Here is a 16,638-nt window from a genome sequence, read left to right on the forward strand (position 1 = left end):
TTGCATCTAGTCGAGCATGCTAAATGTTATGTGCTATGTGTTTATAAGTGTTTGGCATGTCTACTCGCTTTCCATAGCCATGAATGAATGTGATGGATGAATGGACGTTTCCACTAGTCCAACGCTAGTCGGAATTCATAGAATGGGCTAGTCCAACGCTAGACCCTTAGGGATTTCCCCTAGTTAGCACATATTTGCATGTTCATTACATGTCATGCATTCTTTTTAGTTTTTATCATTTTGCATGCCCCTTGAGCCCCTTTTCCCTCCATTTTAGGATTTTTGCATTTCATGCTAGTTATAGGGTTCATTTGCTTGAGAGTCCCCTTAAATATGGGATATAGACGAGTGTGGCTTTTTCTAAGCCTTAGCACGCTTGTATCCTCTCTATCAAAGGGCAAATTGAGTCACGATTTAGGTCTCCCCGTACCCATTATGCATGAATTCTCTAGGTTCATGCATCCACTCTATCATTACACTTTCATTTTTTCCTCCCATTTGCACACGTACACCTTTTATCACTTCACTTGCACACTTTCACTTTTGTCTCATTTGCACACGTACACCTTTTATCCCTTCACTTGCACACGAACACTTTTCCTCCCATTTGCACACATACACCTTTTTATCCCTTCACTTGCACACGAACACTTGTAAGTACATTTGCACACCTCCACTTACATCCTATTATTTTTATTATTTTCCTCACTTCACATATCCTCACATTGCATACATGCATTCCATTCATTTGCATTCCACTCGCATTATTCGTGACTTCTTCAAAGGATCGTTATTGGGCTTCACAATTAATGTGATTGGCACCACTCAACCTGTGGAGAGAAATTTCCCCCAATACCCCTAGGTCTAGGGTTTTGCATTCATGTAGCACATCCAAATGTAATAAATTCTTTGGTTAAAACAAGAAAATCTTTGATTAAATCACGCAACTAGCCTTGGCTAGGTCGAAGGGGTGCCTTGGATTTTTATCCTTGCCTTCCCCTTCGTCAAATGTGACTCCCGAACCTTTTTCTTTGGTTTACGTGGATTAGGAGTCGTTTAAAAGGGGTTTCTTACTACTTTTTCCTATTTTTTCAAAAAAATTCATTTTAGGTGACTTGGTACACCTTAACTCATTACCAAGTGGCGACTCCAGTTTTCATTTCAAAAAAACCCTTTTTAAACTATAATTTTGGGTCAAATCGTCGCATTTTCAAAACCCCATTTAGTCCCATTTTTCTTTTAAATCACGATTCATTTTCCAATCCCAAAATACATTTTTAAACCATTTTATTTTATTTATTCAAAAAATGGGGCGCGACAGTTGGCGACTCCACTGGGGACATTCGAGAATCCGAGCAAATTTGATTTAATCAACCTTTTTCTTCTTTTAATCTTTTCATATATCACATTTGGGTGTTTAGGATTGCATTTTTCCTTTTATTAGGATTTTTGCATTTCACACGTACCAACTCCCTCACTTACTCATTTGGCATACGATTGTTTTGATTGATGAATGGTTTATATACGTGATTCCGCGCTTTGCATTGCATTTGGGTTGGGGACATCACCTTAGAGCCTCGCGTTGGTTCTTGATCCCTCCCCTCCAAACGAGCACTAGCATACGTGCATACGCTTTAATTTTTCACCCTCCATTTATTTTTTCTTTTAGTGGCTTGTCACGCCACTCCACCCTATTAGGATTAGGAGACCCACTTGGACGTGTGATCGTGACACGACGTGTGCGTAGCACGATCCAATGGGTCACTCACTCTTCCGCTTTAAACTTTGGGTTAATATCCTTAGTTTTTAGTCGAAGGTTGAGGTTTTTTATAGATTCACTCAAACATGCGGCCGTGACACGACGTGTGCGTAGCGGTGTTTGGGGAATCGCTCGAGCCACCGACAAAGGGCTATGGAATTGATGACCCTTGGCCCTAAGTCTGAAGGCTTGGGGACCTGAGCTTATCGAGTTAGATGCATTAGTGAACCCCAACCTCATGCATCCATATAGTTCACCTAGGGTAGAGTCTGCCTTACCCTATTAGGGACACCATTCACGAGGGGAGGGATCCCATCCTTTTCCTTATTTACTTTTCCTGTTTTTTATCATTTAATTGTCCAACGTGTTATGTGATTAAATGTGGAACTAACTTTCCTTGTTTCTTGTTTTTGTATTCACAACCCTAGCAAATAAGAGGTCTGGCATGACCTTCTTTTAAGAAGCCTACCCGTGTAGATAGGACATGGCACGTTTAAGAAGTTTTGTATATTTTTGTGCATAAATAATAATGTCATGTCATTTTGGGCCTACCCTGGCAAATCAAGGGTCCTTTAGGTCATATTGCATATTTTACTGCCTTAATAAATGACATCATGCATAAGCTCTAGAAAGGGAATGCCATTTAGGCGATCCCGTGCTAGGAATAAACCACCTTGTGTCTCGGATACTTAATCCAAAGAGACTTGCACGTTTACATTTTGTACCATCCAAAGGGGTAGTGCACAAGGTAAGGTAGGATCCGATCATCTTCATAAGAGCGATTTTTGGAATATGAGTATCTAATAATCACTTTTTGGTCATTTTTTATCAAAGTTGGTAAAAATCCCTTGCGTAAAAGGACATTAATTTGAAGAAAATTCACGAATGATTCCTCCTATTGAGATGATAAATCAATTGAGGCCAAAATTTGATTTTAGAAGGCTCATAGACTAATGCATCAAGCCATTCAGTCCATTGGATCATTTGATTCCTCAATTTCATCCAATCCATTTTATCAATTTGTTCATTTTTAGGGCAACCTAGTCGATTTTTGAATTCATTTGACTAGTTTATCCATTTTAGGGTAATCTAGTCGATTTTTGAATAAAACACCAATTTCATTCAATTCATTTGATTAGTTAGGGCAATTTTGTCGATTTTTGATAAATCATCAATTTCGTCCGATTCATTTGACCAATTTACCCTTTTTAGGGTCACTTGGTCGATTTTGAATAAATCTTCAATTCATTTGACCAAATTACCCTTTTTAGGGTCATTTGACCAATTTACCCTTTTTGGGTGATTTGGTCGATTTTTGAATAAATCATCAATTTCAATCAATTCATTTAACTAATTTACCCTTTTTGGGTGATTTGGTTGATTTTCGAATAAATTGTCAAATTTCCATTCAATTTGTTTGACCAATTTACCCTTTTTAGGGTCACCTGGTCGATTTGGAATAAATCGTCAATTCATTTGACCAATTTACCCTTTTTAGGGTCATCCGGTCGTTTTTGAATAAATTGTCAATTCATTTGACCAATTTACCCTTTTTAGGGTCGTTTTTGAATAAATCGTCAATTCATTTGACCAATTTACCCTTTTTAGGGTCATTTGACCAATTTACCCTTTTTAGGGTTATCCGGTCGTTTTTGAATAAATCGTCAATTCATTTGACCAATTTACCCTTTTTAGGGTCATCCGGTCGTTTTTGAATAAATCGTCAATTCATTTGACCGATTTACCCTTTTTAGGGTCATTTGACCAATTTACCCCTTTTAGGGTCATCCGGTCGATTTTTGAATAAATCTTCTTTTCATTTGGCTAATTCACCCATTTTTAGGGCAATCTGATCGATCTTTGAATAAATCACCAATTTCATTCAATTCATTTGATTAGTTAGGGCATTTTTGTCGATTTTCGATAAAATCATCAAGTTCATCCGATTCATTGGACCAGTTTACCCTTTTAGGACGATCTGGTCAATTCTGAATAAATTTTCGATTTCATTCAATTCATTTGACCAATGTCATTTTTGAATAAAATTCTCAATTCCATTTGATCAAGTTCCTTTTTAGGATGATTTGGTCCATTTTGAGTTCCAGTCAATTCATTTGACTAGTTTCCCTTTTTAGGGTAATCTGGTCGATTTTAAATAAATGGTCAATTTCATTCAACCCATTGACTAATCAGGGTTTCAATTTCAAATTGGGAAATTTAGTCGATTTTTGAGAAAACCATCCATTGTATCCAGCCATTTGATCAGTTGGAGTTTTGACCCATGCTCCACTAAGAAAAGTTGTCAAAACGAATTCCAATCTCTTCGATAGGAAGTTCGTCAAGGTCAAACCTGTGCGTTTTTGCAAATTCTTGTATCAATCAAAAGCAATCAATCCCTTCGGACGATGTCCTCATTTTGATAAACGTCTCTTCTCGCTTCAATTGACCAAATTCTTTCAAAAATTATTTCTCACTCAATGAGTTGATCAGATCCATCAGGTATGGTATAGTGCCTACCCTAGAGGATTGCATCCTCATTCTAGGCCTACCCTTGGCACAAAAAGGGTTCCCCCATTGGACATGCATCCGAATTTTCTGGATATCTACTAACTCTTATCTTTTTCTTTTCCCTTTCTTTATTTTCTTTGGAATAACTAAGCGAGGGTTGAATCTAAAGGCAATTTTTCAAAAATTCTCAGGTAATATTTAAACATAGCTTCTCGTCGAAGCCCCATCATAACGCGATCCCGTAGTCAAGTCCAAAGGAATCGTATAAACATGAGTTCACAACCAGAACAGTCAGATAGGTCTGCTACTACCGCTCAACCCGAGACTGCAAGTTTGGGGATTCAGTTGACTGAGATGCTTACCAAGTTTGGAGAGATGGCGTCTGAGATGGCCGCTCAAAGGAAGTTGGACGATGAGCTAATTAGCAGCGGAGTTCAACCTGAACCTGTACCCGCCAGACAGCCTGAGCAAGAGACATTTGTCCTACCTTCGGCCCACGCCACTGTTACTCCATCATTCCCTATTGCACCTGAAGAAACTTTCACCTATCCCACCACAAATTTGCCATACACTTACCCTCCTCATCCTTCATTTTTTCTTACTCACATGCGAGGTCCACAACCCCAAATCACTTCAAATATACCACCTGAGCCACATACCTTTTATTACCCTGCTGCTGAGCCATTCCTGCCGGACCATACTTTTCAAACCAGGCCAGAAATGGGGGAATCTTCCGCTCCCGTTGATATGAAGCTGCTTAAGCGCCTTGATCGTTTTGATGAATTTATAAGGAAGAGTCAGGGGGTGAACAAGCAAGGAGTCCTGGATTACGATGAGCTTTGCCTTTTCCCGAATGTGCAATTGCCTGAGGGGTTCAAAACTCCGAAGTTTAACAAGTATGATGGGACGGGCAATCCCAAGACACACCTCCGACTGTTCGCCAACAAGTTGGGTAGGCCAACAGATGATGAAAATCTGCCTTTAAGGCTATTCCCAGAAAGTCTGGAGGGGGATGCACTCGACTGGTATTCCAAGCTGAAACCTGAAGAAGCAAAGACCTGGCTGGACCTGTCCAATGCGTTTGTAAAGCAGTATGAGTATAATTGCGAGCTGGCTCCAACACGAACCACGTTGGAAGGGACAAAGAGGAAGCCATCTGAAGATCACAAGACTTATGCCAAGAGGTGGAGGAAAATAGCTGCAAAAGTCGAGCCACCAATGACGGAGGACGAAATCATACGCACTTTCATTAAGGCACATGATCCGCCGTACTTTGAAGAAATTTTTCGCATGACTGGATGCTCATTTGCCGCAATTGTTAATAAGCTTGAGGAATTCGATGATTTCGTGAAGACTGGGAAGATTGTTAATATCTCCGCCCTCAAATCACAGTTGGATGCGTTGCAAGGTCAGGGGACTAGTGGGAAGAACCCGCAATTCCAAAAGAAAGAGGGGGGAACTGCCTTCACATGGAATCAAAACCCTGTCCCAAGACCCAGACCTCGACAATACCCTACCTACTCAAACCCTTACCCCTACTACTCAAATCCTCGTCCTGTTTACCACACCAATATCACTCATCCTCGACCTCGCCCAAATTATGCCAACCCGCATACAACCCCTTTCCAAATATCTCAACCAAGCTTTCAACAAGCTCGTCCTCGGGATCCTTACCACCAAAGATTTTTCCTACCAAATAGACCCACCTACAACCATCCCCGACCCACTAAAACCTACAATCAAAGCCGTACCCGAACCTTCGCCAACCTAGGCAGGCCTTTGGACCAATTGTATGAGCAATTGAAGGTTGCCAACAAAATAGGCGTGATTCCCCCTCCAACTTACCTTCATGGCATGCCTGCTGGATACGATCCATATGCTATTTGTGCCTATCATTCGGGAGTACCTGGCCACTCAACCGTCGATTGCAGGGCGCTTAAGCACAAAGTTCAAGACATGATCGAGGCTGGGGAAATAGTGCTAAAGGGAAAGGGTGAACAAGGACCAAGTATAAGTACAAATCCCTTTCCTAAACACAAGGACACCTTTGAGGCATCCACCTCCAATGACGAAATTTGAAAATCCTAAAGGAGCTCTGCACAAGTTGGATGGCTGACTATCTTCCCCCTCGAAGATAATTTCGATAAATCTAGGGGTTGTCATTTGCTAAAGTTCACAAAAACTTTTTCTTGCATGTGTGAATAGTTTAATGAAAGCGCCTTTTGCAAATTGAGTGTTGCCTTGTTTTCGCTTTGATTTGGAGTTTCATGAAATGCACAATTAGTTTTATTTGTTTATTTGATCATTGTCATGAATTTTTTTTTAATTCTTTTAGATGGCCAAAGATGAAATTATTTGATCCTTTGAATATCACTGTTCTGGAATCTAATGAAGCCCTTCATTAAAAAATCTCTTCTTTTGAGAGAAAACCTTCATTGAGAAAGCCTTCATTGAGAAAACCCTTCATTGAGAAATTCTTCATTGAAAAATCCCTTTCCTGCCAGGTTGGAAGCTGATGGGTTAAAGTAGCGTCATCAACGATTGATTTTGATTGATGAGAAACCATTGAATGCTATGTGCCATGGCCAAATGTTGCCAAAACCCATGGCCTGTGTTCATAACAAAAAGGTCCGCCACCGATCCTTTGAAGGAGGGAACAAAGTGCTAAAGTGATTTTGCTAATGAAAGATGAAGCCAAAGGCAAAAATTGCTTCAAATTGGCAAAGCTCATTAGGCGTTCAAAAGGTATTACCTGGCGGAGCAATCATTTTGGGCAGAAACAGATGGACAGACATTCCTGCAACCTATCAACTCAGATATGTGTAAGAAGTTTTATTTTTGATTATGCAAAGTTTCTTTTAGGAAATCATGCAAAGGGCGAGGCAAAAGTCAGGCCATTTTCCTTTCCAATCAAAACATTTCGTCCCTAGTCATCCCCTTTGAGCTATCAGAACAATAATTTTCGTTTGACAGCCCCCCGAGAATTACAAACCCCACACTGGGGCAAATTCATTTTGGAAAAGAGATGATCAAAAGGAAAAAGAGGAAAAGAGAAAAGAAAACCCCACACCGGGGCAATTAGCATTAAAGAAAAATGCAAAAGTGAGGAAATGCAATGAAAATGCAAAGAGAGAAAATCCAATCAAACTGGGGCAAATTTTCCTCAGCTTCGTTCAAAATTTGGAAATGATTTCAAATGATGCAATTTCAGGTCATTTCACACCTCTCTCATCAAAATTTGTTTTCAAGCCTTAACTTTTCTTGAAATACCCCACCTGACTCCATTCAAAAGCCCAAAGTCCTGGCTTTCGTCACTTGCTATATTTCTATTGGAAAGTTTGCTAATCAACTGACAAGTGATGTCCATAATGCCTTCGCTTAATCTTACAAGGGAAGTGTATTTTACTGATGTCAGAAATCTTTAACTCATACTCCTGAGGCGATTATGGTGGAGTTCTTCCATTGCTTCCTTACGTAAAAACCCGAAAGGGCGCCAAGGTAAGTTTTTTGCCGTAAGCGAGCACAAGGAGGAACGGCTGGCGACCTGGTTCTTGTGAATTTCTCCTCATTTTTGTCATACTTCTGCCAATACTGAATCCCAGAACAAGGATACCCGAAAGATTCAAATATGACATCTGTTGGCCAAAACTGTGTCATTTTGTAAAACATTCTTTTGCAAATACATTCTTAGGAAGCTCATTTTTCCAAATTACTTGCATTCATGGCATTTTTGTAGAATTTAAGCACAAATGGTTATGTGTGCATTCTTGTGCATATTTATTCTTTCATGACATGTGAATTTTCTTGCATACTTCATTCTTTGAATTTTGGTGAATAACAATCCCCGTGGTTTATTCAAAGCATACTTGGGTTCAGTCATCTCTTGAAAAGGGTTAAGGTTCAACAAAGTCAGTTACGCAGACTTTACAATATGGCAAAGCACATACCTGATCAGTTTGTAAATCGGAAAAGCCTTAGGGTGAAAAATCCAACTCAATCGACTGCCGCAGCAAAAGTTGATAAAGGCGTCCAAAGACTCATGTTTACACGATTCTCAAAGGAAAACGGATCAAATGATGGTGGCAATTTCTTTGTTTTTTCTCTCTTTTGCAGAAAAATTGCATACACAGACGAAAGTAAGCACACCTCGCACTGGAATCGGTGTCGGAAAGAGTCCTCCGGTGAACAAAGGCAGATTGAAAATGTCGCAAGCAAATTTCATCAAAAAATGCAACAGCATGGCGATACAGAATCAACTCTGAACTCACATTGCAAAAATTCATCATACTGGGACAAATTAATTTTTTGGAAAGATTTTCAAAAGTAAAAAAGAAGAGCAAAGGAAAAAAAATCATCAATCAAAAATCAACACAAATTTTATCACGGCAGGCTCGGGTTTAATCCCACTAACCGATTGTCAAAGCATTTTCGGGTCAGTCCCATGATCAAAAGCATTTTCGGGTCAGTCCCATGATCAAAAGGTTATTCGGGTCAGTCCCATGATCAAAAGCATTTTTCGGGTCAGTCCCACGATCAAGAGCTTATCCGGGTCAGTCCCGCGATTAAAAGCTTATCCGGGTCAGTCCCACGATCAAAAGCATTTTCGGGTCAGTCCCATGATCAAAAGCATTTTCGGGTCAGTCCCATGATCAAGAGCTTATTCGGGTCAGTCCCATGATCAAAAGCATTTTTCGGGTCAGTCCCACGATCAAGAGTTTATCCGGGTCAGTCCCGCGATTAAAAGCTTATCCGGGTCAGTCCCACGATCAAAAGTATTTTCGGGTCAGTCCCATGATCAAAAGCATTTTCGGGTCAGTCCCACGATCAAGAGCTTATCCGGGTCAGTCCCGCGATTAAAAGCTTATCCGGGTCAGTCCCACGATCAAAAGCATTTTCGGGTCAGTCCCATGATCAAGAGCTTATTCGGGTCAGTTCCATGATCAAAAGCTTATTCGGGTCAGTCCCACGATTCAAAGTTTATTCGGGTCAGTCCCGCGATTCAAAGCCTGTTCGGGTCAGTCCCGCGATTAAAATCTTATTCGGGTCAGTCCCACGATCAAAAGCATTTTCGGGTCAGTCCCACGATTCAAAGCTTATTCGGGTCAGTCCCACGATTCAAAGCTTATCCGGGTCAGTCCCACGATCAAAAGCATTTTCGGGTCGGTCCCGCGATTCAAAGCTTATTCGGATCAGTCCCGCGATTAAAGCTTGTTCGGGCCAGTCCCATGATTTGAATTTCCCGCTCTAGTCAGTCCCAATTTTAATTTTTCTGTTCGAATCAGTCCCATTTTAAATTTCTGTCTGGGTCTATCCCATTTTAAATTTCTGTCTGGGTCTATCCCATTTAAATTTCTGTCTGGGTCTATCCCATTTAAATTTCTGTTCAGGTCTATTCCGTGGGTCTATCCCATTTACATTCCTGTCCGGGTCAGTCCCGTTTTAAATCCATGTTCGGGTCAGTCCCGTTTTAAATTCCTGTTCGGGTCAGTCCCGCTTTAAGTTTCTGTTTGGGCCAATCCCGTCTTTAAATTTCGTTCGGATCAATCCCGCTTTAAATCTCCTGTATAAGTCAATTCCATTTTAAAAGTTTTGCCAAAAGGGGTCAGTCCTTATTTCTAAAGCGTCCAGCGTTCATGACGTGTACAGCCAAATAACACAGATAAGTATTTGGTGTCTACTTCTTTGTCTCAAGTTTTTTCAAAACTCAGACAAAGAGGGGCAAACTGTAGACACCAAATTTTTGGTGTTTTATTATTTATTTGCTATTCGTTTTTTTATTTGTTCTATTTTTATTTTGTCACAATTAGTTTTATTTGCTTTTAATTTTAGTTATTTTAGCCATTTTAGCGTAGAATTTCTCAAAGGAAAAAGAAAAGCGTTCAAAAAAAAAAATGTGTTTTAGTTGTTTTAGATTTTAGTTTCATTATTTAAAAATGAAAATAAAGGAAAAAATGAAAAATGAAAAAATCATAATTTTGTGTCTTTTATTTTTAGTTTATTTATTTTTGTCCAATATTGCTTAAATTGTTGTTTTTTAATTTTATTATCATTTTTTAAATTACTTCTTAAAAAAAAAAAAAAAGGAGGTTGCGGCATGCAAGCTGCGTTTTTCTCGCAGCTTGCAAGTAAGGGCTCGGCAGCCCTTAGCTGCAATTATAGCAGAGATGTTTGGGTGTTTAGGGTTGGGGGGACTTCCATATAAAAGCCAAGAGAATAGCAGCCGACAGAAGGAGATTAGAGAGGAGTGGACGGCTAAGGAAAACTAAGAAGAGAGAGTGAGCGACAGTAAAAAAAACCAGAAGAGTTACGGGGAGACTTTGAGGGAGAGCTAAGGGGGATAACGGCTGAGAGTGAGAAATAACAGAGCAAAAGGGAAAAGAAAGAGGACGACTGAGGGGAGGACTTCGGCTGAAGAAAAGCAGAGAATTAGGAGGCAACGGCGGAGGAAAGCCAGAGAAGCTGGTTGCCGGGAAGGAAGGAGAGCAAAGTTTTAATTTTTCGCTTACACCGAGGCTTCGGTTAAAGCCAAAGCATGACAAAGGTTACGCACCTATTTGCTGTTTTTCCCTACTTCCAGCAATAACAAACAAAACTGGTTTAATCATCTTTTGCTAGCTTAATCTGATGTTGAAGGGAAGGAAGAAGAAGGTTTGGTTTGAATTTGTATGTTTTGAAGTCTGAAATGCATGAGCTATGGCCGAATACTTTGCTGGAAAATGAATTTCAGATTGCCAAACCATTCTACATGAATGTCTTGTCCAGAATTTCTGTCATGCATCAGTTCCTTTATTGTTCTTGCTTGTTTGGAGTTTAAAGTTAAGTAGTTTGTTGCTTAGTTAGAGTTATGATATTGGTTTGAGAAATATCTATTCAAAGCTTTGTGTTTGAATTAAAAATCTGGCTTGCACGATAGAGGAAAAAGGCCTCGGCTGGGAAAAATTGCAGAAAATCTTGTCCCTCAGAGTTAGCATTTTGTCCAGATCATTTTTGTTGCATTTTTGAGTTCAAAACCTGTTTGATCCTACTCCTACCTTTGCTTCAAATCTCCGCATTTTGATTTGAGTGGAGATATATTTGGGTTATTTGCATGAATATAGATTCGGCCAAATAGGTAAGAGATTGAATGAGACTGCATAGCCGTGAGTTTGCAGAATGCATGCGTTTCTTTTGTGTTTTTTTGCATGAGTTTCTTTCTATGTTTTGATTGTTGAAATGTTAAAGTTCCATATACGGTTGCTGGGTTAGAGCTTTGATGTTTGGTGGGTAAAGTTTAGATCAAAATTGAGCATGCAAACTGAAACTTGCGTTTGGAATTTGAAACTGCAGCAAAGATGTTAGCTGAAAAATTGCAGAAGTGAAGTTCTTCGTAGCCTGCATGAATTGCATGAAATAACTTTCAGAAATTGCCAGTTTAACCCCCCAAGTTCCCCCCTGACTCACTATGGCCCAAGTAATTGAAAAACTAATCAATTTGGTCCTTTTGATTTCAAAGCAATGTTACAAAGGCCCAATAATGTTCTAAATTCTTGCAATCGAGTCATGAAGTAGATGCATTTTAGCCATTACGTGCCCTTTTCTTCGTCTTTGGACCCTTGAGGTTCCTAAAAGTGTTTGATTAAGCGTGAGTGCTTGGATTAATGTTCGCATTTTAGTCCTTGGTAGTTTTAATTTCGAAACTTCATTGCTTGCTTTGCTTCAATTAACTACTATGTCTTGTTTTCCTTGCAATTAAGTCATGACTTTGGGAGCTTTACGATCAAGTGAGCTTTTGTTTTTGCATTTTTCTTAATTAAAATGGTACCTTGACCTCTTTATTATTTTGAAGCCATTTTTCTTTCATTTGGATACCATTCCAAGGGAGGTATAATTTCTTTTATCTTTTTTTTGTCTCTCCTATGTGCTCCTACGTGTTATGTGAATATGCATGTCTATTTCGCTTTCCTTGTTTTTCTTTAATTCCTTGCATTTATTTCTTTTACTTTTACTTTTATTCAAGTATTCTTTAATGGGGTATGTGTACACCTCTTGGCTTGTAATAGATAGGGCTTGGAGAGCATTCAATGAAGACCTATCGAAGTCATGTGCCTAGCTAGCAAATGTAATAGTTAGGGCTTTAATTGTCTTATGTGTCTTGCATGCTTAGTTACTACGTGTTAATTTGCTTTGTTAGGGCCTTGCATCTAGTCGAGCATGCTAAATGTTATGTGCTATGTGTTTATAAGTGTTTGGCATGTCTACTCGCTTTCCATAGCCATGAATGAATGTGATGGATGAATGGACGTTTCCACTAGTCCAACGCTAGTCGGAATTCATAGAATGGGCTAGTCCAACGCTAGACCCTTAGGGATTTCCCCTAGTTAGCACATATTTGCATGTTCATTACATGTCATGCATTCTTTTTAGTTTTTATCATTTTGCATGCCCCTTGAGCCCCTTTTCCCTCCATTTTAGGATTTTTGCATTTCATGCTAGTTATAGGGTTCATTTGCTTGAGAGTCCCCTTAAATATGGGATATAGACGAGTGTGGCTTTTTCTAAGCCTTAGCACGCTTGTATCCTCTCTATCAAAGGGCAAATTGAGTCACGATTTAGGTCTCCCCGTACCCATTATGCATGAATTCTCTAGGTTCATGCATCCACTCTATCATTACACTTTCATTTTTTCCTCCCATTTGCACACGTACACCTTTTATCACTTCACTTGCACACTTTCACTTTTGTCTCATTTGCACACGTACACCTTTTATCCCTTCACTTGCACACGAACACTTTTCCTCCCATTTGCACACATACACCTTTTTATCCCTTCACTTGCACACGAACACTTGTAAGTACATTTGCACACCTCCACTTACATCCTATTATTTTTATTATTTTCCTCACTTCACATATCCTCACATTGCATACATGCATTCCATTCATTTGCATTCCACTCGCATTATTCGTGACTTCTTCAAAGGATCGTTATTGGGCTTCACAATTAATGTGATTGGCACCACTCAACCTGTGGAGAGAAATTTCCCCCAATACCCCTAGGTCTAGGGTTTTGCATTCATGTAGCACATCCAAATGTAATAAATTCTTTGGTTAAAACAAGAAAATCTTTGATTAAATCACGCAACTAGCCTTGGCTAGGTCGAAGGGGTGCCTTGGATTTTTATCCTTGCCTTCCCCTTCGTCAAATGTGACTCCCGAACCTTTTTCTTTGGTTTACGTGGATTAGGAGTCGTTTAAAAGGGGTTTCTTACTACTTTTTCCTATTTTTTCAAAAAAATTCATTTTAGGTGACTTGGTACACCTTAACTCATTACCAAGTGGCGACTCCAGTTTTCATTTCAAAAAAACCCTTTTTAAACTATAATTTTGGGTCAAATCGTCGCATTTTCAAAACCCCATTTAGACCCATTTTTCTTTTAAATCACGATTCATTTTCCAATCCCAAAATACATTTTTAAACCATTTTATTTTATTTATTCAAAAAATGGGGCGCGACAAGAAGATTGTGTCACATAATATCGTAAACGGCTACTATCGTGCCTAAAACAAGCAAAACGGCAAAACGACACGCGCGCACGTAAATATGACGAACGGAAACAGAAACGGCCGTTAACGGAAACGGCAGACTTGACACTCATTTCTAGTTTACTCATAAGTTGAGCTACGAATATTGGATTAAGGCGTATGAGATGCCATATCGAAGCTTAAAGGATGAACAACAACTGTTATGAAGACATCCAGAACTGAAACTGGAGGTTTCAGTCCCAAATGAACCAAACATAATCATTTACGAAATCTGGCCAATGCACAAATGGTCAGTTTTGAGTGCAAACTGTTTTCTATGCTACACATGGTCAAAAGAGCTGAAAATTGGCAGTTATATGGTTCATTCCAAATGGAACAACTTTCATGAAGGTCGGCAATCCAAATTCGGAACGGAAATTGGTCATCAGGACCAAAACAGATCTGACCAGAAAATGGTCATTTTCACGGGCAGGCCTTGTTTGCTCGGCTATATCTCAGGTTTTATAAATCCGATTCATGAAATTCCAAGGGCGTTAGAAAGCTCTGATATAGGGCTATAAGTTTGGTGTTTTGGTCGCAAGCCCAAACAGCTTGTAACCCAGTCAAATGTGAAGCCAAAGTTCCAGTCATAAACTTTCCAAAAAAAAAACGTAACAGAATTTGACGGTCAAAACAGGTCTGGGTATTTCGTTTATAGCTCAGGATATACTAATCCGTTTAACCTGAAAATTTACAGGAATATCCAGGACTTAAGGGGCTACAATGTTGAAGAAGGAACCTTTGTCCAATTTTGAATGTAACAAGGTCAAAAATGCAAGACACTATACCAGAATCGCAAAACAGGATCACAAATCGTATTTGACCTCAATATGCGGTAATAGCACCAAATTCACTACGGTTACCAGATGGGGGTGTAAGACCCACTGTTTCGAAGCTACGAAACAGGGCTACAACAATGTAGAAGGCCACTCTGTCCAAATCCTAGCACAACTAGGTCAAATATGCAAAATACGAAACCGGAATTACCAAAACAGGTTTGCAAATCACATAATACTGTAATGAGTCCAACTCAGTCTATACAAGTCCAAATGCATTGATTCCAAAGGCATATGGTAGCTAAGACATTCCTCTATATTTCATCAGAAGACACCAACATCCAAATCCAAAGTAATTCCAGTAAAAATAGCCAAATACAAACGCAGTTCTGCCATCCTGATCAACCCAGAACAGCCACAGTAAAATTGACATATCTCACTCTACACTAATCCAAATGACCTGAAATTTTACAGGAACCTCCAACACATCAATACCTACAACTTTCATGTTTTAAGCAAAGTCCAATTCGGCCTCTAACCCTATGATCCAAAACCGGACAGAATAAGGGGTGATAAAACCCTAACTTTCCACAATTCAATCCAAACCCAAAATTGGTTGCAATTATCACTAATTCACACCTACTAGAGTCTTTCCCCCCCATTATCAACCATCATAGATGACCACAACATCACATTCATATTAAACCAGAAAATTCCTCAAAAATATAAAAACTTCACCAAATCACTTCAAATCAAGAAATAAATAACAAATATCATCACTTTAGCCCACATTAGGCACAAATTAACCATTATTAAGTATAGGAGAAAGTTTAAGCATCACTTACCTAGTAAACAAGAGAGGGGAAGTTGTAGGACACCTTAGCTCTCCAAGAAAGCTTCACCAAATCACTCACTAGCACTAACTAAAGGGATTTTATGGAGTGAAATCAAGTTTAGTTGGTTGAGTTGTTGAATTGAAGCAAGATGAAATCAAAACTTGAAGAGGTTTTCTCCCTTCTTGAGCTCAAGGTGGCCGGCCAACAAGAGGTAAGAAATGGTAATTTTTTTGTGAATTTTAAAGATATTTAATCAAATGGGTCAAAAGTCAAAAAAGTGAATAGTGCTTCATAAGTCAAATCCAATGATATAGTGACACTTGTAACTCTCATAAATGCAATCTTATCTTTTCTTTTCCTCTCACATCAATCAATTCACACTCTCTACTTATCTCTTAACACCCGATAAATTCCACACAGTATCCGGAATTTAACCTAATTGGCCGAATTTTTCCGAACTTTTCACACTAGTGGGTCCCACGTCCAATATATATTCTTAATTTCTCAAAATCTAACCGATACTAGAAAAATCATCTAAAAACTATATTTACTCATAAAAATTATCTGGGGAACTTTTCTAATAAAGAAAATGTGGAAAAAGGTGGGCGATAAATAAAACTCCACTTATGCTTTCTAATATAGTAACACTAGAGGTTTGCTAATCATTCAAACTTACTAAACCTTTGTAATTAAAACAAATCCTATATTTACCTATGTCAAGGCACACACTGGAATACCGAATATAAATTATAGCTTGAACCTTATAATCATAATACGTAAACTAGGATTTTCAAGCTCAACCGAATTAGGGTTTCCTTCCTAGTCATAAAACCCTAATTTTTTTCTATACCGAATATCAAATAACCCTAATATCAACTTGCGAATGGACTGGGGCCTCACACACAACCATTTTTTCAATATAAAGAAGCTACCCATAAGCATGCATAAGCCTAGATGTGAAATACTACTTCCATAAAGTAAGATTTGAAGGGTTGATCGTCCATTACCTCTCTTGATGTGCAAGACAGAAATTTCGGCTCTCCTTAGCTCTAGAAAACCGGTGGATTGCAGCTCCTTTTCTTAGCTAGATGTAATCTCCAAGTGTTAAACTAAGTGTGGGTGAAATTTGAAGTGAATTGGAGGAAGTTTGATGAAGATTTGATGAAGGAATTTGAAGAACTCTTGAGCTATTTTTCTT

This window comes from Coffea arabica, chromosome 9c (assembly GCF_036785885.1).
Source record: "Coffea arabica cultivar ET-39 chromosome 9c, Coffea Arabica ET-39 HiFi, whole genome shotgun sequence".
NCBI classification, from domain to species: domain Eukaryota; kingdom Viridiplantae; phylum Streptophyta; class Magnoliopsida; order Gentianales; family Rubiaceae; genus Coffea; species Coffea arabica.